Source organism: Crassostrea angulata, chromosome 8 (assembly GCF_025612915.1).
Source record: "Crassostrea angulata isolate pt1a10 chromosome 8, ASM2561291v2, whole genome shotgun sequence".
Taxonomy (NCBI): domain Eukaryota; kingdom Metazoa; phylum Mollusca; class Bivalvia; order Ostreida; family Ostreidae; genus Magallana; species Magallana angulata.
Window position 1 is genome coordinate 41,693,355 of NC_069118.1, and position 26,119 is coordinate 41,719,473.

At 33.1% G+C, this 26,119-nt stretch overlaps 1 long non-coding RNA gene and 2 pseudogenes across 1 annotated transcript; all 3 read left to right on the forward strand.

Annotated features, from left to right (window-relative positions):
• The first annotated feature begins 644 nt into the window (after window positions 1–644).
• Window positions 645–3,339, forward strand: LOC128159731 (uncharacterized). Its single transcript, XR_008240174.1, has 2 exons — window positions 645–2,725; window positions 3,229–3,339. It is a non-coding gene; the product is annotated as an uncharacterized LOC128159731 (long non-coding RNA).
• Window positions 3,340–5,139: 1,800 nt separating this feature from the next.
• LOC128159729 (uncharacterized) lies at window positions 5,140–9,507 on the forward strand (annotated as a pseudogene).
• A 7,081-nt stretch (window positions 9,508–16,588) lies between these two features.
• Window positions 16,589–18,295, forward strand: LOC128160976 (uncharacterized; annotated as a pseudogene).
• The last annotated feature ends 7,824 nt before the right edge of the window (window positions 18,296–26,119 follow it).

The following is a 26,119-nucleotide window of genomic DNA, read 5'->3' on the forward strand; positions in this document are numbered from 1 at the left end:
ATATACCGGTATATATGACATATCTATTTTACCAGTATACGTCAACTACTACATGTAATATGTTAATGTATATATCCATGTTTATCTGTTGAGGTGTTGATTTGTAGAAGAGAGGGTCCATATATATACTTTTAACACTGCTACAAACACATTTACAAGTACAAATGAATTTATCTTATTTAAGGGAAACTTAAGTTTTATTTCGTGCTCCATTAATTTCATTTTACGCAGCATCAACATTAATTTTAATGTAATATAATCAAGGTACTGTTACTCTCCTCAAATTAAAATATTTCTGATATAAAAATAACCACTTAATTTTTTTTTTAGAAAAAAATTATGATGCAATTTTAATCTTGTTAAAGTTTGAGAAAGTTAAGTGAATTGACTTATATCAGATGTTAATACTGTGTCGTTAACACTAATGTGAGATATATGTACTTATCCCAGAATTGATTTTACATACAGTATATTTATATATTTTTTTTAGGCATGAGACGTTAAAACAAGTGATCTCAAAACTCTAATCTATAATTTATTTGTTATGTAATTAACATTAATTATTCAATTAAGTTGTGCATGTTATAAAGTTATTTTGGTTCTTTTCGAAAGCATTTATTTATATGAATTATAGCTGTAAATATAAATTGTTGACTATAGGAGACTACTTAATAACTATCGAAAGTTGTGTACTGTTTGTATATAACAATGAGTACTGTTAATAATATGTTTGTTAATAAGTATTTAACTACAAGTTATGGACTACTGCATCTAGACAATTCTTACACAGACAACAGTATTAAAAACTGCCATTATATTTAAAATTTATTGAGACGCAATTAATAATGTTTGTGCCATAAACAGACAACTTGCATTCACTCAATAAGTTCTCGGCTGATTGACCTATTTAAACGTGTAGTAAACGACACACACAATTCCCGCCCCACCCCCGCCCACCCCAATCCACAGTCCCTAGATATGACATATTGATAGTTCCATACACATTATTACATATACTAGACTGAGTATGTATTTTATTATAAATGGTATATATGTCTTGATTCCTACAGTTAGGTTTCCTTCTTGATCACTCTTGGTTAAGGCATAGTTTAAAGAACAAGTTCTGAACAATTTTTTTCTGAGGACTTTTAATAAAAAAAAAAAATTACTAATAATATATGTATATTCATATTATTTTGTGCAATAGAATGTCAACTTCAAGCATAACATTCCCAAGAATCATGACCACTGTGACTGAATTTGCTTTAAGACTGATATTTTTTTTTTATCAAGAATTGGCCAGAACGTATCTTTTGGTGCAATTTTTATGCCTAATATTGATTAAGATTATGCAATAGAATATCAGGAAAAACTACAATAATATGTAGTGTAAAGTTATTAAAATTAGTCTCTCTGTCCTTGGATTCATTTATTTTCCCAAACTTTGAACTGTACGCATACCGGATTAAAACTGTGTACTAGGTTCAAAGTCAAGCCAATGCCATTTTGTTCAAGGTTCAAAGGTGGATTTAACTTAATCACTTCATATTTTGTGACCTTTGAATTAATATGTCAAGGTAATTTCAAATTGTTAAATTCAAGGTTGATATTATACGTGGCAATATGTATTGTGATTAAAAAATCATGTGTTTTTTTGTTCCTGTTCATATTAAGAATTACTTTAAATTTATAGTTTGCACATTGTGGGTTCTTTTTTGGTATTAGTTAATTAGATGCGTTATGATTATGTCAATATTTATTTCACTAAGCTTTAATTTATTTAAGCTTGTAGTCTTAGAATTTTAGCATGTGAATGAGGAATCATTTTGAAGTTCGTATTTAATGTACACCCAACTTTTAAGGCTTTAGTCCCCATAAATCAGAAATCCGTTTGATTAGCAGTCATTATTGAGAAATGCATTTTTATAGAGTTTATTTTTTTAAAGATTGTTTTTCTTCAAAATACAACCAAAAATAGGTATTTTGACATGATTTTAATTTACCTACGTTTATATATATCAGCTAAGATGACAATACTATATTCTTGTGAAGATGATATCCCTACAAAGAAATCCTATCTGATTCGTTAAAGATGTACTTTTATCTCTGTTATATAACCAAAGGAGTTTAACATTTGGATGGTCATGTGTTAATTCATTGTATCCTGTACACTTAAATATTACAGAGAGAGAGAATGAGAGAGAGAGAGAGAGAGATATTCCATGTATAACAATTAAAAGTGATTAGAAAGTTCATTCCTTATATAGTGATATTAAAAGTTGTTTTTTTTGTAAAAGAATTTGTTTTAAGAATATGAAATGATGGATAAATCTACGAAATTTCACCTTCCTGGAATCTGCAATATTTCTTCTGTTAACAGTTTCTAATTCTCTTGTTGTTTTATACCTGTACTTATAAATGACATTTCTTCTATAAAATGGAATGTTAAAATAACTTTATGATCCATTTGCTATTTTACTAGCTGCTCTTGAACATTAACTACTTAGAAATTACACTTTGTAAAAAGCAAATGTAGCCAAACTGCATTTATATACTTCTTAACAGAACTATGTTATATTTGATATAGTACATACATGTATGTGATTGTTACACAAACATTCCATGAACAAACTTTCTCTTATTTACGCCATCCTTTTCAGTTCTGAGATGTTATGCAGTACATGCACATGTACATGTTTATGAAATATGTTAATGAACAGTTAAGGTATTCAATGTATAATGAAGGGAAATTGAACAATTTTGAATCATTTTGAACTAGCTAAATATGTGTTGCTAGATAACTATGAAAGTGAAATGAACCAAATTCACATGACAGACAACATATTAAGAGCTGGTCATTTTGCATTTTTTAAAGAGTTATCTCCCCTTGATGAAAAAAAGAAAATTTTAATTTCGTCAAAATATCTGCGGTAAATTATTAATTTTATTTCATATTTTAATAAAGAGACAGTTTATACAGGTAATAACCAAAAGAGTTTTGCAAATTATAAGTTACTTTTCACAATATCTTAATAAAACTTATGTTGCCCATAGACTTCAATGCAAAATTCAAGGTGTAATTAGTTCGATCATAATCAAAATTTTGAAAATTCCTTCGGTGGAGTATTTTATTTTGATAACACCTTCAAAATGATATCATGATTAAGAATATTGGACCATTCATTTATTAGGTACAAAATGTGGTCGTTATACATCGAATACCTTAAGTGTACCATTGACACTCTCATAAACTCTTTGATGTCTAGTTAATGTAATTATTTTTATGTGTGAGACTTATTTCTGATGTTGATAAAAATAATAAAATTGAACAGTTAAAAAGAGTGTTTTTCTTTTGTGCATGTATACTGGTAATAATCAGATTTATAAAAAATCATCTTCAGATTTTTTTTATCCAATTTTCATCAAATCATATTACATGTACACATTCTGTCTGCGAAAATTTTTTCCGTATCGTATATTCTTACAATCTAAGTTTAATCTCTTCACACCCCCCCCCTCAACTCTTCCCAGTGTGGCCTTTAAATGGCATCTATAAAAAATCTCTGAAATGATAATATAAGAAAATTCAAGTAATTCTCTCCTTACTTTTTAATACGTTTTTTAACGACAAGAATCGAGTAAGTAAAAAAAATTAAGTAAATGATGTCAGCCTTGTGAACAAAAGTACCTCCGCCCCTGAATCATTACTCTTTACGATCTCCCAGACCTAAAGGAGTAATCGTCCATGTTCATGATAATGATAAATATATGCTTGCTTTTGCAGATATTTTACAATTACCAGATAAAAGCCTCATTTTTCTTCAACATATTTTGAGGGTTTAATTCTTTTTAAAATAAAAACTTCTAACACTTGGTCATGGTTTAAAAAAAATTTCGATATACAAGCAAGTATATATTATTAAAGTTTTAGATAAACGAAATCACTAGCTACTTGTTTTATTTGGATTATAAAACAAAAATCTAAATATATTTTTTATCAATTTTCTTATTATTCCCACTGAAAAGTATCTTTTTCTTCAATGAGAATCAGACACCCAAAAATGATTGGCTGAAATTGGTTCTGTGGTAGACAAGGAAAAGATGGCAAGTCCTAAAGAACAGGTAAAGGTCATATATTAGAACAGATTCTATACTCTTACATACTGATAATTAAACAGGAAAATACTGTATCAGAAGCTGATATTAAGCCCATAATATATATGTTATGCATCTGGGGCTGTTATGGATCGTATACCTAAATAACTCTCTATGATATATAATAAATTTATCAGTACATGTATTTGTATTAATAAATACCCAAGTATTTACGAAATTCAATGTATCTTCATTCAGATGTACACATGTATACTACAACATCAAGGCCATTTGAATCATATAAATGTTAATTTGAATCGAAGACCTGCGGATAAAGGTATAATTGCCGTCAACAAGTGTCAGTAAATTCTGAATCCGCCGAGAATGCAAAAAAAAGAGTAAGACGGCAAAAACCACATGTCTAGGACCTATCAGGCTTGATAAAGAATTCTCGAGTTAAAACCCAGTTTTAGAAATCCTATTGAATGGCTCTTACATTCAATTTAACCCAGCATAACAAGCATGAGTAAATTTAAAATGCTAGTAAAATCATAAGATGAATAGACCGTCTTTAAAAAAATCATCAAAGATATTGATTATCTCATCCATGCAGAAAAAAATGAATTCGCGCATAGCATCCCTCATCCGAATCTAATTTGCATTTCAGGTGGTTGAAAATCATTCGACACTCTCACATTTAATTCTAGTAAAAGTATCATGGGTATTTTTTCATTTGCACTTAAATATGTACATAAATAAACACTATATACATTCTATATACAGTTATATGTATCCGAGGCAATATTTACCGGACCTTATTTATGAATACTTGTACTTACACTCTCTACCCCCCTTTTTGTATTTCTGTATTACAAAACGGTAATTTATTTGATAACCATTATATTTATGACATTTTTTTCTTTCATGATCAACACGATGTTTACAAATATCATTTTGCTCTAGTTGTATAATGCCCCTATATATAAAAAAAATAGTTATCCTCCATGCGTCTGTAGCCAGGAGATTTAAATCCTTTAAACTCTACAACAAGGAAGTAGGATACACAAGTCTCGTACGTATTCTCTCAGGTGTCATCGACGCCATTCCGAACGAAATACTTTTAAGGTCACATTGATCAGCTGTTGATGGTAAGTCAGAAAAATTGTATCTGATGATGAAAATATTTCCTAAGCGTGATATTGATTTAGTTCAATATCATTGATAAGGATTAAGTCCAGATTACTTGATCGCTTAACGTTGGGTAATTCTCATCTTCGCTAGCCAAGGGTTTTCGGTCCGCTTGCTCCCCATTAACCTTGGCGGATTTCATTACGAAAACTCGGTGATGAGGTGGCGCTATCTAGCGAGCAACTTGAGTTGCGCCCCTTGCATATTTACAAACAACGGGTTATATACACACTACGGTATTAATAGAACTTAAAAGTATGTTGACTACCGAATGTCGGAACATAATTAACGATGCTGTTAAACATGTTAAATACGAATTAAGTAATAACCAAGGGAAAGCACAGAATGTTTTATTCATCGTGTTTTGTAAGGACCGGGAGTGAGAAAGTCGCCGATTTATATGAAAGCTTTCATGCCATAAAACCAGGTATCGCTGTCGTGAATATTGCGGACCAAAGAAATTAAATAAAACAAAGATCATTGAATCTTTAAAAGCAATAACCATAAGCAGGAACGTATATATATACTAACGGGATAGGCAACTTCTACATTCGCCATGTTTACTTCCCATGCTGATCAAGCGAGCCTTGACAAGTTTGTAGAACTACATGTTCAATCCCAGTAAAATAGATAGGTTTTTAAGCGATCTGGTTAGACCATCGTTGGAGAAGCACTGTACTCGAGAACTTGTGTCTCAACTTGTTAAAAGCACCGAATGTTTTACCAAAGATCCCACATGTGTTTTCTTTTAAAGTTTGTATTTACATGCACTGTGATTGGATCAGCTACTCGCAGCTGCAGCCAATCATAAAGCGGAGCTTGTCACCGAGTTTTCATAATGAAATCCGCCAAGGGTTTATGGGGAGCAAAGTGGACCGAAAACCCTTGGCTAGCGAAGATGGGTAATTCTATATTGAACTTCTTATACTAAACCGAAAGTAGTGGCCATTTTGAACAAAATGACTTGCGTTTTAAAATTCTCTACCATCGGCTCATACATTCACTAATGTTTAATTTGTTTACATATAGATTGTACGTGTTCTTATATAATTGTATATTGTAAACCAATGGCGGATTAATAGGGTAGCGCACCCGGCGCGCGCCCCTTCTATAAAATTGTCAAAACAAAGTTATACTCCTTCGATGAAAGAAAATATACAACTTCCGAGTCTTAATTATGAACTTTTCTGGAAATCATGGGATTTCTCTACATTAAATTGATTTCAACGTGTTGTATAAAATAAAAAAAACCGTGTGTAACGTACATAGAAAGTCCATTTCCTATTTTAATTAACCTCTCCTTGGGTTCAAATGTGGCCAGTCATTCGATTTTAGATACATGTAGTTTGTTATACTAGGTACATATTGTGTCTCAACCGACTCTTCCATGTTTATTATACATCGTCCCATTGAACTATTTTTTTTTTACCTGATTAATTTATAGCCATTCGTAAGGAAAAAGAAATGTTTCTTATATTTCTGCATGGCAGAGGGTTTTGATAGGATTTTGTTGGTCTTTTATTTACAAATGTTTAAAAAAGTTAAATCGTTATCTGGGCCCCCACCAGGGCTGCCCAGACCCCTTGCCTAAATCTGGCGCCCCCTCTTAATTCAAACCCTGTTGAACCAAATGATCTGGTTAACAAACAAATGAGACTCGCTCTGTTTCATTTTGATCAATAGTCTAAAACTGATTAGTAAGGAAAGCTACCATGCTCGGATCTGAACGGAGGGGGAGGGGGTGGGTCCCTAGAAACTCAAAGATTATAACATTCACATTGTAAAATTATCTCCCCCCCCCCCAAACGGGCAGACCCCTTTGACACCCCCCCCCTTTTGCAAAAAATGTCTGAATCCGCGATTGACTGTACCTTAATGTAATTATTATTATTAGAGATGCCTAGATAGAAATTGGTATAGACATCGAAAAAGTTGATAATAATATGGAATGCACAAAATCAAACACCTCTATCTAATAAACTATTCTAGATGTCAAAATGTTTATACATAAATGTATGTGTGCGTGTGTGTGGAAGAGGGGGGTTGGTAGAAATGATTGACTTCATGCGATTTTTAATGGCAAAATAAATGTTACAGATTTCATAAAAATACTTGCACATTTCTCATTTCAGATGGCATTATCTGAATCCCAAATACCACCCGACGCCCAGCATTATTCGGTGTGTGGCACTGAAGGCTGTGAGAGGAACTGCAAGTTTTACTGCGATGACTGTCACCAACAGATGTGTGAACAATGCAGAGATGAACATCAGAAGAATAAAAAAAACCAAGAGCCATGAAGTAGCCCCTTATAAACAACGCAAACGACAACTACCTGTCGAGAAATGCCAGATCCACCCAACAAAAGAAATGGTTCTTCTCTGCGAGGAATGCCAAATTCCCATTTGTTACAAATGCACAGCTACAGAAGAACATCGCGGCCATGCGTTTACTGACCTAGAAATAGACTTTGATGAAAATATTTCCCTATGTCATGAAGAAATTGCAAAAATTAGAAATTATTTTGAGCCAACTTCTCAAGTTTTGAAAAAAGAAATTGCTGGCGATGTCAAAGAAATAAAGAAGATTATGGACGGCATAAGAACGTCCATGAAGGCTGAAGCTGAGTCTATGAAAAAGCTGTCACATCAGAAAATATAAAACAAGTCGACAAAATTGAACAGTCATTATTAGAAACATTTAACGGCCAAACTCAAAAAATAGATGACTACATCACCTATCTAGATGAATCATCTACAAACATAGAACAAATAACATATGCTCTCAAATCAGAAAGCTTTATCATTTGGCCTTTACCAGAGACATCCAAACTAGTTCCACCCATCTTTACTGCCGGTAATTTTAGCAAGGAAGATATCGCCAAACTACTGGGTAGAATAACTATTCAAAACACTAAACCAGAGAACAGAAAAATAAAACCCATGGAGACTGCCTCAACACAGTTGAAACCTACAGGGAAACAAAGTAAACAAGGGAGAGAGAAATCTGACGTGAAACGAACATTGTCTCTGTCTTCCTCCGTCACCAAGGTCAGCGAGTACACAGTACTAGTTGTTGATAATGTATTTCATATATCACTGGGTAAATCAGGCAGACTCTGGGTCAGTGATAGTAATGGCAACTTTGTCCAAATAGATCTTCAAGGGAATCAGCTACAGAAGATACAAACCAGTGGTGGATCAGGATGCTACCGGCACACAGTCACACAGGACGGGAATCTAATCTATACAGACAGAAACAACGTCATCAATAGGATAACACAGAATAATACAATCACTGAATTCATAAAAACAGGAGACTGGAAACCACTCAGTATACACTCCTCCCACATCAACGGGGACATACTGGTGGGGATGGAGACAGATGAAGAGGGTAAAGTCACCAGGTACAACAAGACAGGGATAGAAATACAGAACATACAGAGAGACAACAAAGGACAGAAATTGTACAAGTATCCACAATACATCACAGGAAACATCAATGGTGATGTCTGTGTATCAGACTATGGCAATGATACTGTAGTGGTGGTGGATAAATCAGAACAACATAGGTTCTCCTACACAGGTCAGGGGTCAGGGTTTCATCCCTGTGGAATATGTACTGATGTACTCGGTCACATCCTGGTGTGTGATAGTTATAGCAACACAGTTCATCTCCTGGATCAGAATGGTCGGTTCTTGACTCTACTATTCACAGAACAACAAGGGGTAGATTATCCCCGTAGTGTGTGTGTGGATGATGACAACAATCTCTGGATGGGACAACTCACCAACAAAGTGATAGTGTACAAGGATCTACAGTGAACATTATATATGTTCATTTATGTCCATACAATAATTAGATACTGTGCATACGTTGTAAGACAATGTAACAACAACACTGTTACATTGTACAGTTACTTGTATCCACAGTATACATTAACGAAATAGACATCATTCATGTAAACCTGTGTATGTTTTTTTAATATATTGTATCGGTTTTTATTAATGATTATTTTCCATTGCTGTCGATATGATAATAGATATGTAACTATGTATTAACAATATCAAATTGTTCTGAGTTATAAGTTATATTAGAAACTACTAGTTTGAATCTTGTCTATTAAGGTTAGCAAAAAGATTTTATTTACAAACGGCGCAATATGGCTGATATGGTTGACGGAATATGATTTAAAAGAAAAAAGATGCATTAATTAAAACGTTGTCCTAAATAAGAAAATAAAAGAACAACTTAGAGAGAGAAAATTACTAATATCGTTATCACAAAAGCAACAAAATACCGGTAGTTATTATGGACAAATGCCAGTATACCTCAGTGTGTTGCGCCAACTGCAATCAAAACATTACTTGAAAACCCAAACGTACACTTTTGTTTGTAATATAAACAAAATAATGGTATTTGTCACTTTTTCTGCGATAACAAATGCTCGTAAAAATTCGGAATTGAATTTAATGAAAAAAACTACAAACACATTATACAGTTATAGGATGTAGCATGGTGGGATACCATCACCTGAAAAGTCAGATACATGTACAAGAATGTATCAAATACAAAGGATCCATTTATCTTTAAATCAACAATTCAAGCAATCTTTAAAGGACTGATCTCGTGTTGTTTTTTTTTTTAATCGAGATTTGTTTTAAAATCATGTCTCTAAAGTAGAGTATATAATCTTACGTTATGTAAAGAAACCCCAAGTTCGGTGATATGCATATTTTAGTTCCGATACGATCCAAGAGAGGTAACTCTGATAACTAGACCAAATTATTAATGGAATATGCAAAACAAAAGGTAATACGTAATAATTTAGACTTAAAAAGCAAATGCTACGTCATCCAAATGCTACGATTACCAAAACAGCCAGAATATAAAGGTGAAAAAAACCTAACATTTTCAAACACTGGAACAGTTTGGAAACAAACACTGTTTGCAGATAGATATTCATCAACAAACCAGTAAATTGCCATGATAGTAAATACAAAAAAAATATGAGCGAAATGATAATTTAATCACGCTTATAAAACCTTAAGCTTAAGACTTGTATCTAAAGGGGGGGGGGGCTCTGATCATGTAATGGTTGCCCTTCAGAACAAAAAAAAAAAAAGATCCCGTTTCTCTCTTAAAAAATCGCCAAAACATTTTTCTTCTTCATAACTTAAAACAAATGATAAAAGAAAAAAGAATAATAAATGGTTAACGTTTTGCTATTGAATTGATCATGTTAGTCGATTTATTGTGAAATTATGTAGCATTTTAAATTAAATGTACACAAATGTGGTTGATTGATGACCTTTTTTAAATTCTATTTTGTTAAGTGGGTATATAGAGCTTAAAGTCCTAAATAAGACTGCCTATATTTAACGATATATTTCTAAAAACACAAAATAAACCAAAAAACCCACACGCTTAGAAATACAGCAATAACGTTAACAACACAAGACAACAAATTATAGATAAACATTAATGATGAAAAACTTCCAAAACAAATATCATAAATATCATAACACTGCATATAACCCCTAGTGGACTTTAATAAAATAGTACTGGGGTCGTCATGATACAAACGTGCGAAAGAATCGAATCTTAAAAAAGGAACGCTATTTTTGCTACAGTGTAATCCAACTATGCGGGTTAGTACTGACCTCTCTCGGTCATTTACGTAAAGACGTTAACGAAAAAGACAGGGTGATTCGAATGACTGCATGCACACTGAAATATGGTGCTTTTAACACAGATCAGCGTGAATGGGATTGTGGGATATTCTCAGATGAAGTGGCATGTGCTTTGATATGGATGATGACTGAATTTTCTTGTGTCTTGGTGACGGTTTCGTTTCCATCACACTGACTCTCAGTAAGAACATTTCCTATAATTTTCATCTCTTGTTAATCGAGAATTGTCTCCATTTTTTGACGGATACTGAGGACATCCTTTGAAGAATTTCCCAAATGAATAAAAGACAAAAGACAATATAAGGGAAAGATTTGTTTACTGTAAATTGGATTTTTTTTTTCATTTTATCTGTTCAAGTGCATACTTGTTGTTTAAAAGATGAATGGTTCGGATCAACATTGATGAAACTATTTGCAATATGGTCGTATATCTACCGGAAAACAAAACAGTTGTTTAGCAGAATTGACAACAAATTAGGTATAAACTTCCTTAATTTAAAATACATACCGTTAACCATGAATCTGTACGTCATAAGTATTCAAATTTTCAAAAAAAAATTTTTTTTGGGGGGGGGGGGTAAATATTTCAAAGATCGAAAATTCTAAACTGGCGAAAGTATTTTGATTATTATTGTTTTTTAACCACATTAAGATAGACAGCTACCTCATACCACCTTAACATCGAAAAGCGTGAGTATATACATGTACATGTATATAGAGACACAAGACACCCCTGTGACTGTTTTTGCACTGTCTTTCTTTGATGTCAACGTTCTTATCATAGAGCAATACAGAGAACAAGAGAATCGCGCACGTCAAGTTAAAAAAAAACATCGTCATATAAACTTTTTTTTTTAGATTTAGGTTTGATTGAACTTGCATTATTTTCTCTTGAGATCGTTTCACTCTTATTAAGACGGTGCGATCACAAAAAAAGATTGAAAGAATCAGAGGGCTGTTTGAAAGCAGCCATCGAGGAGTCTTAATCGTAGTAACCCTTTATTATGACACGTGAAACTTTATTCGTAAGGTTTCCTTTCATATTTTTTGACAGTACATCAAAACAAAAATATTCTTGGGAATCTGACTACTGATTCACACACCCAATGCGTACAATCATATTTGTTACGTCAAATTAGATTGTCACAAACAAAGTCTCTGAGGTGGTGTTCATGTTTAGAAAAGTCTAAACATGTATATCACATGTTGATTGATTTATGTCTGCCATGAAAATATTTTATTCAGAAAGAGAGGTCATCAACTTGATAAGTTTTGTACTCCTTTTTTGACTTTTAGGTCACCATTCATGTTCTGGGCTGTTACATCATGTATGTTTCAAAAGTTGTTCAAACGTCTTAGATAATAGACATAGAATTAACTTCACATGGGGAGATAAGACTAACATATACAATAAATTACTAAGTTTTCTTTTTTTATTTATCACTATCATCTCCTTCAAAGTTAAAGTAACCCATAACTTTTCCACTAAATCAGGCAGGACGAGCATTGTGTTCCAAAGTCGGGCACTCTTGTCGTCCTCTTCCCACCCCCGGTATCAACGCGCCTTAATAACAATGTTGAAATTACATATATACTTGTAAAATTACAGATCAAAATCAAACATGTACATCAGTATACATCGACGGTGTATGTAATAACCATTATGTTCAAGTTAAATGGTTACCCTCCTTTTGCGAAATCAAAAAAAAAAAAAAAAAAAAAAAAAAAGAAAAGAAAATATTATGTTTGCATAACGTTTTAACGTTATGTAGCCCCGCCCCTGGATAATGACTCTTTTCGAACTCCCAGACCCCAAGAAGTAATTGTTTATATTCATGATAATGATTTATATATGTTTGCTTTTGCAGTTATTCTACAATTACCAGCTGAATGCCCCTAATATTTTTTCAACATATTTTGAGGGTTTAAAGGGGCATGGTCACGATTTTGGTAAAATTCTATTTTTTTGTTTTTATTATTTACAATGCTTTAAAAATGCATTTCTAATGATCAAACAAAATTTGAGAGTCGTTCGTAGAGTTACAAGCAAGATACAGGGCTCACAATTCTTTGTCATGTAAACAAGGCTCGTGCCCTGTTTTTGTTTACATATGTTCTATTTACCAGTAAAAAATCTTTATCAAATTAAGGCATAGATAAAAAATTCCTAACGGTTTACACATTCGTTTTCAATTTAGACCTGAAGTGTTTACTTCAACATTCAAAATGAAAACAAACGCTTTGTTTACATAGCGAAGAATTTTAAGCTCTGAAACTCGTTTATAACTCAACTAATGAAACTCAAATTCCGATTGCCTATAAGAAATGCTTTTCTGAAGCATTGTAAATATTGAAATCGGAAAATAAATTTTTGACTAAAATTGTGACCTTTAATTCTTTTAAAATAAAACCTTCTAACACTTGGTTATGGTTTGAATTTTTAAAGTTGTAGATAAACGAAATCACTACCTACTTGTTTTATTTGAATTATAAAACAAAAATCAAACAGCATATCATTTGTTATCATTTTTTTTATCATTCCCCTTGAAAAGGATATTTGTCATCAATGAAAACCAGCCAGCCAAAAATGCTTTATGCCAGGTAATTGGCTGAAATTGGTTCTGTGGTTGACTAGGAAATGATGGCAAGTCCTCATCAAAACATATCATGTCTTCTTTTAGAACAGATCCTATTCTTATATACTGGTAATTAAACATGAAAATAGTGTATCAGTAGCTGATATTAAGCCCATAAATATATGTTGTGCATCTAGATTCTTTGATTCTTCAGCTATTATGGATCGGGTACTCTAATAGCTCTATATGATATGTACTAAATTAAACAGTATTTGTATTAATAAATACCCAAGTAGTTAAGAATGTATCTTCATACAGATGTCTACTACCACATCAAGGTCATTTAAATCATATCATTGTTAATCCTGTGGATAAAGGTAAAATTGGCGTCAAAAAGTTTTTGTAAATTCTGAATCCGCCGAGAATGTAAAAGACCGAGTAAAGTGTCCAAACCACATTGTGTCTAGGACCTGTCAGACATGACAAAGAATTCTCGAGTTAAAACCCAGTTTAAGATCTCCTATTGAACGGTTGATACATTTGAATTAACCTAGCATAACAAGTATGGGCAAATTTAAAATGCTAGCAAGAAAACAAAAGATGAATAGACCGTCTTTAAAAAACGTCCCTTACCATGCATACTTTGTTTTTTTTGTTATCATGTAAGACTTAAACGAGGTTAAAGGGAAGAAGAACCTCTAGGGTAGGTGGCATTCTCCTTTTCAGTTTAATATGTAATTCTTGAAACGGTATATCATTATAAAATAAAAATAGACAAGAGTAATGCATGTTATTTATACATATGTGCATGTAGATGCATATGTATCTTAGTGAACAAGGAATATACAATCATTTTACATTCCTGCACTATCGGAAGGCCTCGGGAACAACATGTAAGCATTCTAATAATTTAACAAATTTCCACACGGACCATTCATGTGCGGACTAGACGGGGGTCTTTGAACACTTCATTTGAAAATAAATCAAACATTTTTAAATTACATAGTAAAATTACCAAAAATATACGTAAGTCATCCCACCCCGTCAATTATATTAAATATCTCATCCATGCAGAAAAAGAAAATGAATTCGCGCATAGCATTCCCATCCGAATCTAATTTGCATTTTAGGTGGTTGAAAACCATTCTACACTCTCACATTTAACTCTAGTTAAAGTATCATGAGTAGTTTTCCATTTGCACTTAAATATGTACATGAATAAACAATATATACATTTCATATACAATTACATGTATCCGAGGCAATATTTACCGGACCTTATTTATGAATACTTGTACTTACTACTCCCTCCCCCCTTTTTTGTATTTCTGTATTACAAAACTGTAATTTGTTTTATAACCATTATATTATATATGATATTTTATACATGATTTACACACCGTTTACAAATATCATTTTGCTATAGTTTTATGGATTTCTTTCATTATATAATGTATAATGCCCCTATATATAAGAAAAATAGTAATTCTCCATGCGAATAAATTGTTTGGTTTATTCAAGGTAGATTAAACCCTTATTTCTACAACAAGGAAGTAAATTACGCAAGTCTCGTATTCTCTCAGGGATCATTGACGCCATGTACCGAATGAACAATTTTTAAGGTCACATTGATGGTAAGTAAGAATAATTGTATCTATAACTGATGATGAAAATATTTCCTAAGCGTGATATTGATTTAGTTCAATATCATTGATATGGATTAAGTCTAGATTATTAGGCGCTCAATTTTGGGCAATTCTATATAGAAGTTATTATTACTCAACCGGAAGTAGTGGCCATTTTAAACAAAATGACTTGCGATTTAAAACTCTCTACCGTCGGCTCATACATACGGCTCATTTTATATTGTAAGCGTTCTTATATAATTTTAAATTGTAAACCAGTGGCGGATTCAGAGGGTGGCGCACCCGGCGCGTCTAAAATTATCAAAACAACGTTAAATTATACTCCTTCGATGAAAGAAAATATACAACTTGCGAGTCTTAATTATGAACTTTTTGGGAACTCATGGGATTTCTCTACATTAAATTGATTTCAACGTTGTAGTATAAAATAAAAACACGCGTGTGTAACGTACATACATGTAGAAAGTCCCTCTAATAACTCTCTCCTTGGATTCAAATGTGACCAGTTATTTGATTTTAGGTTATTTGGTTTTCTTAAGGTACATGTAGTGTCTAAAACGACTCTTCCATGTTTATTATACAATACAAGCTGACATGGCTTTTTTCAACTTCATAAACATCGTCCCATTGAACTTAGTTTTTTTTAAACTGATTAATTTACAGCCATTCGTAAGAAAAAAGAAATGTTTCTTATATTTCTGCATGGCAGAGGGTTTTGATGGGATTTTGTAGGTGTTATATTTACAAATGTTTAAAGATTTCAAATCGTCTTTTGGCCCCCCTACCAGGGCTGCCCAGACCCCTTGCCAAAAACTGGCACCCCCTCCAACTTCAAATCCTGGATCCGTCCCTGTTGTAAATCAAATGATCTTGTTAACAAACAAATGAGAATCGCTCTGTTTTATTTTGATCATAAGTCTAAAACTGATAAGTAAGGGAAGCTACCATGCCCGGATCTGGACGGAGGGGGAGGCGTTGGGTCCCTAGAATCTTAAAGGTTATGACATTTACATTGTAAAATTATTACCCCCCCCCCCCCACCGGCAAATCCCTTGGACACCCCCTCCCCCTTGGCAAAAAAATGTCTGGATCCGCGAATGATTGTGTACCTTAATGTAAATATTGTTATTAGAAATGACTAGCTAGAAATTGTAAAGTTTGTATAGAAATCCAGGAAGTTGATAATGATAAGGAATGGACAAAATCAAATACCTCTGTCTCATAATCTATTCTAGAAGTCAAAATGCTGATACAGTTGCTTTCATATATGTATGTATGTGTGTGGGGGATGGTGGCGGGGTTGATAGAAATGATTGACTTTTTGCTGATTTTGGATGGAAAAATAAATGTTACAGATTTCTTCATATTAATTGCACATTTCTCATTTTAGATGGCATTATCTGAATCCCAAATACCACCAGGCGCCCAGCATTATTTGGTGTGTGGGACTGAAGACTGTGAAAGGAACTGCCTGTTTTACTGCAATGACTCTCACCAACCAATATGGAACAATGCAGAGATGAACATCAGAAGAATAAGAAAACCAAGAGCCATGAAGTGGTTTCTAATATACAACGCAAACGACAAATACCTGTCGAGAAATGCAAGATCCACCCCACAAAAGAAATGGTTCTTCTCTGCGAGGAATGCCAATTTCCCATTTGTTACAAATGCACAGCCACAAAAGAACATCGCGGCCATGCGTTTACTGACCTAGAAATAGACTTTGATGAAAAAGTTTCCCTATGTCATGAAGAAATTGCAAAAATTAGAAATTATTTTGAGCCAACTTCTCAAGATTTGAAAAAAGAAATTGCTGGCGATGTCACCGAAATAAAGAAGATTATGGAGGCTAGAAGAACGGCCACGAAGGCTGAAGCTGAGACTGTGAAAAAGCTGGTAAACACAGTCACATAAGAAAATAAAGAACAAATCGTCAACATAGAGCAGTCATTATTAGAAACATTAAATAATCAAAACCAAGAAATAGATGACTACATCACCTATTTAAATGATTCAATCACAACATTTTATGGTTACCTATCTTCTTCAAACAAAGAACAAATAACACTTGCTCTCAAATTAGAAAGCTTTATCATAAGACCCATACCAGAGACATCAAAACAAGTTCCACCCGTATTTACCGATGGTAATTTCAGCAAGGAAGATGTCATCAAACTACTGGGTAGAATAACTGTTCAAAACACTAAACCAGAGAACATAAAAATAAAACCCATGGAGACTGCCTCCACACAATTGAAATCTACAGGGAAAAAACGAAAACAAGGGAGAGAGAAATCTGACGTGAAAAAAACACTGTCTCTGTCTCCCTCTGTCACCAAGGTCAGAGAGTACACAGTACCAGGTGTTGACAGTGTATTTCATATATCACTGGGAAAATCAGGCAGACTCTGGGTCAGTGAGTATCAGGGGAACCAGCTACAGAAGATACAAACCAGTGGTGGATATGAAGGCTACCACACAGTCACACATAACGGGGAGCTGATCTATGCAGACAAAAACAACAACGTCATCAAAAGGATAACACCGGATAATACAATCACTGAATTCATTATAACAGGGGACTGGAAACCAATCAGCATACACTCCTCCCTCATCAACGGGGACATACTGGTGGGGATGGAGAAGGATAGAAAGGCTAAAATCACCAGGTACAACAAGACAGGGACAGAAATACAGAGCATACAGAGAGACAACAAAGGACAGGGACTGTATAGTTGTCCACACTACATCACAGAAAACATCAATGGTGATGTCTGTGTATCAGACTTTGGCAAACAAGCTGTAGTAGTAGTGAATAAATCAAATCAACACAGGTTCTCCTACACAGGTCAGGGGTCAAGGTTTACTCCCTATGGAATATGTACTGATGTACTCGGTCACATTCTGGTGTGTGATGATAACAGTTCATCTTCAGGATAAGGACGGTCAGTTCCTGTATGTACTACTCACACCACAAGAAGGTGTAAAGTCTCCCTGTAGTGTGTGTGTGGATAACGAGAACAATCTCTGGATGGGACAAGATATCACCAACACAGTGACAGTGTACAAGTATCTACAGATTACAATTTTTTAATGCTTGAGCAGTCGATAGACCCGAATATTTTTCTGGAGGTGCAGGGAACAGCTCAGTATGATCTATTGACCGAGACCAACGACAATACAGACATTAGATAATTGTTTTATTACTTATTTTCGTTTTTTCATGTGTTCACAATCATAAATTATAGAAGGTTTTCATACCATTATGCTTTCAGGTCATTGTTAATTAATACTTAAATAACATTAAGATAAATTTTAAGAACAATAGTAGAATAAACATAATAAAGTTTTCTTTTAATCTTGTAGCAATTTCACTTTTTCTAAAAATACGTTGCCGGTCCAATAGACCGCAGCCTATTATCCGGCGGTCGAATAGATCGCATTGTATTGACCGGCAGTTCAATAGACCATTTTCAAACCTAAATACACACATAAAATAGACGAAAATTTTTAATGTTTAATAAAAGAACGAAATCCCTTAAATTAGGTAATAATGAACATTATAAATACATACGTCAATTCGGCACTGTGTGTATATTGATAGAGTAACACCAACAGAGTGACAGTATCGACAGTGAACATTATAAACCCATACATCAGTTAGGTACTGTGTATATGTTGGGAGACAATGTAACAACAACACTGTGACAGTGTTCAATACCTGGTATCCACAGTATACATTGACGTACATAGACATCATTCATGTAAACCTGTGTATGTTTTTTAATACATTGTATCAGTTTTTATCAATGAGTATTTTCCATTGCTGACGAATTGCCAATAAATATGTAACTATGTATTAACAATATCAAATTGCTCTGAGTTATGTTATGTTAGAATCGACACTACTAGTTTGAATCTTGTCAATTATAGCTAACAAAAAGACATTATTTACAAACAGCGCTTTCTTTCTAGGTATGGTAGAGGTACGGAATATGAAATATTAAAAAGATATTAGAAACAGATGCATGTATTAAAATGTTGCTTCATAAATAAGAAAATATATTTTAAAAAAAAGAATAAGTTATCTTGTTTTAAGCATCACATATGGGATGAATGATTGGAGAGAGAGAGAGAGAGAGAGAGAGAGAGAGAGAGAGAGAGAGAGAGAGAGAGAGAGAGAGCTAGGCGGACTTGTTCTGTAAGCAATCAAACTGCATGTAGCTACGTATACCTTGTATGATTATATGATTAAGAAATTCTTAGTTTTCTGATTTGCTGATATCTAAGAAAAACAAAATAAAACGTTACATTCATATTTACTTGACCTAGAGTGTTACTTTGAAAATATACTAATATCGTTGTCACAAAAGCAACACAACAGTTATTATGGAGAAACACCAGTATACCTCAACACAATACCGGTAGTTATTATGGAGAAATAACAGTATACCCAAATGCGTTGCGCCAACTGTTATCAAAACATGACTTGCAAGTTGAAAACCCAGACTTACATCATTTTCGTGAAATATACAAAATAATGATATCTATCACTTTTTCGTCAAAATTCGGTCAGAATTAAGACATTCAAAATTAAAGATAATGTCTGAGATGCGTTAATGATAGGACAGTGTGACTAGAAAACAATTAGATGTCCATGTATTTTAAATTCAATGAAAAATACTACAAACACATTATAAGCATGGTGGGCTGACATCACCTGAAATGTCAGATAAAAGAATGTACCAAATCACAAATCATATTATGTCATCAATACCAATTCGTTCTCTATCATGAAAGATTTAGAGATGACGGCTTAGTAGCATTTAACGACACATAAAAGTTCTAGAATTTTTAGTAACGGCAATACCTGTAATGAACATTTAGAATTCTAAATCCAAGAGAGGTTACTCAGAAAAGGAAAGTAGACCCAATTATTACTTTTATAGGCAAAACAAAAAGAAGTACGTAATGGTCTAAAAAGCAAACGACGTCAACAAAATGCTACGATTGCTAAAACATCCCGAATGTAAAGTGTTTAAAAACATATTCTTAAACACTGGAACAGTTTGGAAACAAACACAATTTGCTGAGAGATATTCATCAACGAACCAATAATTGCCCACAGTAAATACAAAAACATGAGCAAATGAAAATTCAATCACACTTACCTTAAATCTTATAACTTATCAATAAGGTGAACCCCTGATGATGGCGGCCCTTTTAAAAAAAATCACATTTCTTTAAAAAAAAAAATACTCCCGAAACACTCTGCTTTCATTGTAACATTTTCTTTTGCAATAAATAAGTTGTCTAGACTGTCGCATCCAAGTAAATTTACATAAATTCTATTTTGTTAAGCAAATAATTATATAACCTTTAAGCATTTCATTAATCAAATCTGTCTGCATTGAACAACATATTATTTTCTAAAAACACAAAAAAACAGAAACCCTTCCTCACCACACGCTCAAAAATACAACAAAAACAAAACACGAAAACAAATCATTAATAATGATGAAAACAAATTCCAATACAAACGTGCGAAAGAACCGAATCTTTAAAAAGGGAAACTATTTATGCTACAGTGTAATCCAACTCTGTGGGTTAGCACTGACCTATCTCGGTCATTTACGTAAATACGATAACGAAAAAGACGTGGTGATCCGAATGACTGCATACTCACTGCACAGATTACAGAAATATGGTGCTTTTCACACAGATCAGCGTGAATGGAATTGTGTGGAAATTCTCAGAGGAAGTGGCATGTGCTTTGATGATGGATGATGACTGAAATTTCTCGTGTCTTGGTGACGGTTTCGTTTCCATCACACCAACACTTAGCAAGAACATTTTCTATAATGTTTATCTCTTGTGAATCGAGAATTGTCTCCATTTTTTTATGGATACTGAGGACATCCTTTTAAGAATGGGATATAGTATTTTGCCACGTGAAACCTTATTCGTAAGGTTTCCTTTCATATTTTTTGACACTACATCAAAACAAAGATATTCTTGGGAATCTGACTACTGATTTTGGAGTACAGTTCACACACTCAATGCTTACAATCACAATTGTTACGTCGAATTAGATTGTCGCAAACAAAGTCTCTGAGGTGGTGTTCATGTTTAGAAAAGTTTAAACATGTATATCACATTTTGATTGATGTATTTTTGCCATAAAAATATTTTATCCACATTAAGAGAGGTCATCAACTTGATAAGTTTTGTACTCCCTTTTTGGCTTTTAGGTCACATTCATGTTCTGAGTTGTTACATCATGCATGTTTCAAAAGTTGTTCAAACGTCTAAGATAATAGATATAGAATGAACTTCACAAAAAGGATGGAGTGGAGATAAGACTAACATATACAATCAAATACTAGGTTTTCTTTTTTTCTTAATCGCCAGCATCTCTTCGAGGTTAAAGTAACCCATAACGTTTTCCCAATATCAGGCAGGACGAGCATTGTGTTCCAAAGTCGGGCACTCTTGTCGTCCTCTTCCCACCCCCAGTTTCAACGGGCCTTAATAAGAATGCTGAAATTACATGACTGTATACTTGTAAAAATATATACAGATCAAAAATGTACATCTGTATACATTGACTGTGTATGTTTTTACCAGTATGCTCAAGTTAAATGGTTACCCTCTTTTCGCGAAAAGATAAATACTATTATATGCAGTGTAAAGTTATTGAAAATGGTTTTTCTGTCCTTGGATTTATTTATTTTCCTAAACTTTGAACTGTTACAGCATTAAAACTGTGTAATAGGTTCAAAGTCAGTCAATGCCATTTTGTTCAAAGTTAATCATTAAATGTCATATTTCATATTTTGTGACCTTTGAGTTTTATATCTATTTATATCTAATTCTAAATTGTTAAATTCAAGGTTGATGTTATACGTGGCAATATGTATTGTGATTACAAAATCATTTTTTTCTGGTTCATATTAAGAATTACTTTATGTTTATGGTTTGCACATTGTGGGTTCCATTTTTGGGTATTAGTTAATTAGATGCATTATGATTACGTTAATATTTATTTGATAGCTTTATTTATTTAATCTTGTAGTCTTAAATATTAGCATGTAAATGAGGAATCATTTTGAACTTTGTATTTAATGTACACCCAACCTTTAAGGCTTTAGTCCCCATAAATCAGAAATCTGTTTGATTTACAGTCATTATTGAGAAATGAATTTTTAATAGATTTTATTCTTTTCAAGATTTATTTTTTATTTTCTTCAAAATACAACCAAAAATAGGCATTTTGACATGATTTTAATTTACCTACGTTTATATATATCAGCTAAGATGACAATACTATGTTCTTGTGAAGATGACATCCCTAGAATGAAATCCTATGTTATTTGTTAAAGATATACTTTTATTTCTGTTATATAACCAAAGGAGTTTAACATTTGGATGGCCATGTGTTAATTCATTGTATCTTGTACACTTGAATGTTACAGAGAGAGAGAGAGAGAGAGAGAGAGAGAGAGAGAGAGAGAGAGAGAGAGAGAGAGAGAGAGAGAGAGAGAGAGAGAGAGAGAGAGAGAGAGAGAGTTCTTCCATGTATGACAATTAAAAGTGATCAGAAAGTTCATTTCATATGATTATAGTGGTATTGAATGTTTTTATTTTTTTTATTTTTTTGTAAAAGAATTTGTTTTAAGAATACGAAATGATGGATAAATCTATTAAATTTCAAGTTCCCGTAATCTGCAATAGTTCTTCTTATATTAACTCTTTGATGTTTAGTTAATATAAAAAAAAATTATGTGTAAAACTTACTTCCGATGTTGATAAACATAAAAGTGAACAGTTAAAAAAGTTTGTCGTCTTAAACATCGTGCATGTATACCAATGATTATCATATTCAAAATCATTTTGAGATTTTTTTTTATCCAATTTTTCATCAAATCACATTTCACATTCTTTCTGAGAAAATCTAAACAAAAGTCTTTTTTTTTTAGAAAAGTTTTCCGTACCATGTGTAATCCCACAAACTAAGTTAAATCTTTCCCCTTCATAATACTTCCCAGTGTGGCCTTAAAATGGCCCCTATAAAAAAATCTCCGAAATAATGATGAAAGAGAACTTAAGAAATTCTGCTTTACCTTTTAATACGTTTTTGTAACGGCAAGAAGCGAGTAAGTTTAAATTAACAAAATGACGTCACCCTCGGCTTGTGAACAAAAGTACCTCCGCCCCTGGATCATTACTCTTTTCGAACTCCCCAGACCTCAAGGAGTAATTGTTTTTGTTCATGATAATATATATTACATCTGGGGCTATTATGAATCGGGTACCTTAATAACTCTCTATGATATATAATGAATTAAAACCGTATTTGTATTCATAAATACCAAATTATTTAAGAATGTATCTTCATTGAAATGTATACATCCACATCAATGCCATTTAAATCATATAATTGTTAATTTGAGTTGAAGACCTGTGGATAAAAGTAAAATTGCCTTCAACAAGTTTCAGTAAATTCTGAATCCAACCGAGAATGCAAAAGACCGAGTAAGGTGTCAAAACATTATGTCTAGGACCCATCAGGCATGATGAAGGATTATCGAGTCAAAACCCAGTTTTAGAAATCCTATTTAATGGCTGTTAAGTACATTTAAATTAACCAAGCATAATAAGCATGATTGAATTTAAAATGCTGGTAAAAAACATAAGATGAATCAATAGATCATCTTTAAAAAACGTCTCTTACTTTGTTTTTTTTTTAATGTAAGAATTTAACAAGGTTAAAGGGAAAGAGGAACCTCTAGTGTAGGTGGCATTTTTCTTTTCACTTTAATACTGAATTATTGAAAAGGCATATCATTATAAAATAAAAATGGACAGGAGAGAAATGCATGTTATTCATACATACATGTATTTGCATGTAGATGTATCTTAGTGAACAAGGACTATATAATTAGTTTACATTCTTGCACTATCAGAAGGCCCCGGGAACAACATGAAACTCTAATAATTTAACAAACTCCCGCACGAACCGTTCATGTGCAGTCTTGACGGGGGTCTTGGAACCCTTCATTTGAAAATAAATCAAGCATTTTTAAATTACGTAGAAAATTAACAAAAAAATTACGGAGGTCCCCCTAGCTACCCCAGCAAAAAAAAATTATGTCGTCAGAAAAAAATGGATCCACGGTTTGCATCCCTCACCCGAATCAATATGTGCATTATTTTGATTGAAAATCATTCTAAACTATTACATTTAATTCTAGCTGAAAGCTTCATGAGTATTTTTCCAATTGCACTGAAATATGTACATGTCAATTGAATAACAATAAATATATACATCTTATAGATTGACCAATATTTACAATATACCGGATTTTATAATTATTTTATAGATACTTACTTACAGCACCCCCCCCTTCGGAAATTTGTTGAATTTCTGTATCAAGGAAATACTTTATTTTATAGTCATTATATTTATGGTGTTTTTTACTTGCATGATCTACATACTTGGTTTACAAATATCATTTTGCATTAAATTTACGGATTTCTTTTATTATACAATGTATAATGCCCATATATGAAGAAAAAAAACATCAAAAAACACCAACAAACAAACAAAAAACAACAAAAAACAAACAACTTATCCTCTATGCGAATAAATTGTTTTGTTTATTCAAGATATGTAGCCAGGAGATTTAAACCCTTAACGTTATCTCTACAACAAGGAAGTAAAATACCCAAGTCTCGTATTTTCACAGGGATCATTGACGCCATACTGCACTGTCTGAAACACTTTGAAGGTGTCATTGATGGTAAGTAATAATAATTGTATCTATATCTGTTGATGGCAAATATTTCCTATGCGTGATATTGATTGAGTTCAATATCATTGATATGGATTAAGTCCAGATTATTAGGCGCTCAATGTTGGGCAATTCTATATGGGCGTTCTTATTACTAAACCGAAAGTAGAGGCCATTTTGAACAAATGACTTGCGTTTTAAAATTCTCAACCATCGGCTCATACATTCACTAAAGTTTTTGTTTTTAAATTTTTCGTGTTCTTAGATAATAATTATTGTATATTGTAAACCAGTGGCGGATTTAGAGGGTTGTGCACCCGGCGCGCGCCCCTTCTATAAAATTGTAAAAACAAAGTTAAATTATAACGTTACTCCTTCGATGAAAGAAAGATACACAACTTGCGAGTCTTAATTATGAACTTTTTGAAAACTCATTGGATTTCTCTACATTAAATTGATTTCAACGCTGTAGTATAAAATAAAAATACCCGTGTGTAACGTACACAGAAAGCCCATTTTAATTATACGTGTACCCCTCTTCTTGGGTTCCAATGTGACCGCGGTTATTCGATTTTAAGTAATTTGTTATACTAGGTACATGTAGTGTCTAAAACGACTCTTCCATGTTTATTGTACAATAGAAGCTGGCATTTTTTTTTCAACTTCATAAACATCGTCCCATTGAACTGAATTTTTTTAATCTGAATTATTTACATCCATTCGTAAGAAAAAAGAAATGTTTCTTAAATGTCTACATGGCAGGGGGGTTTGATGAGGTTTTGTAGGTCTTTTATTTACAAATGTTTAAAAATTTAAAATCGTCTTCTGGGCCCCCACCAGGGCTGCCCAGACCCCTTGCCTAAAACTGACACCCTCTCTAACTTCATCCACTTAACTATAATACCTAACTAACGGGTCTATGCCCTATATCAAGTGACCCCACTTATGTGCAAAACGTTTGGAAATGGGAATTTAGTAACTTATACAATTCCCCCTACAGATCTAGATTTAGCCAGCAATGACGCCTTTCTCCAACGTGTTGGTAAACTTCATGCAGGCACGTAGCATCGTTTTTGAAAGTGGGGGGGGGGGGCAGACTCATCCAAAAAATCTTGACAAGCAAA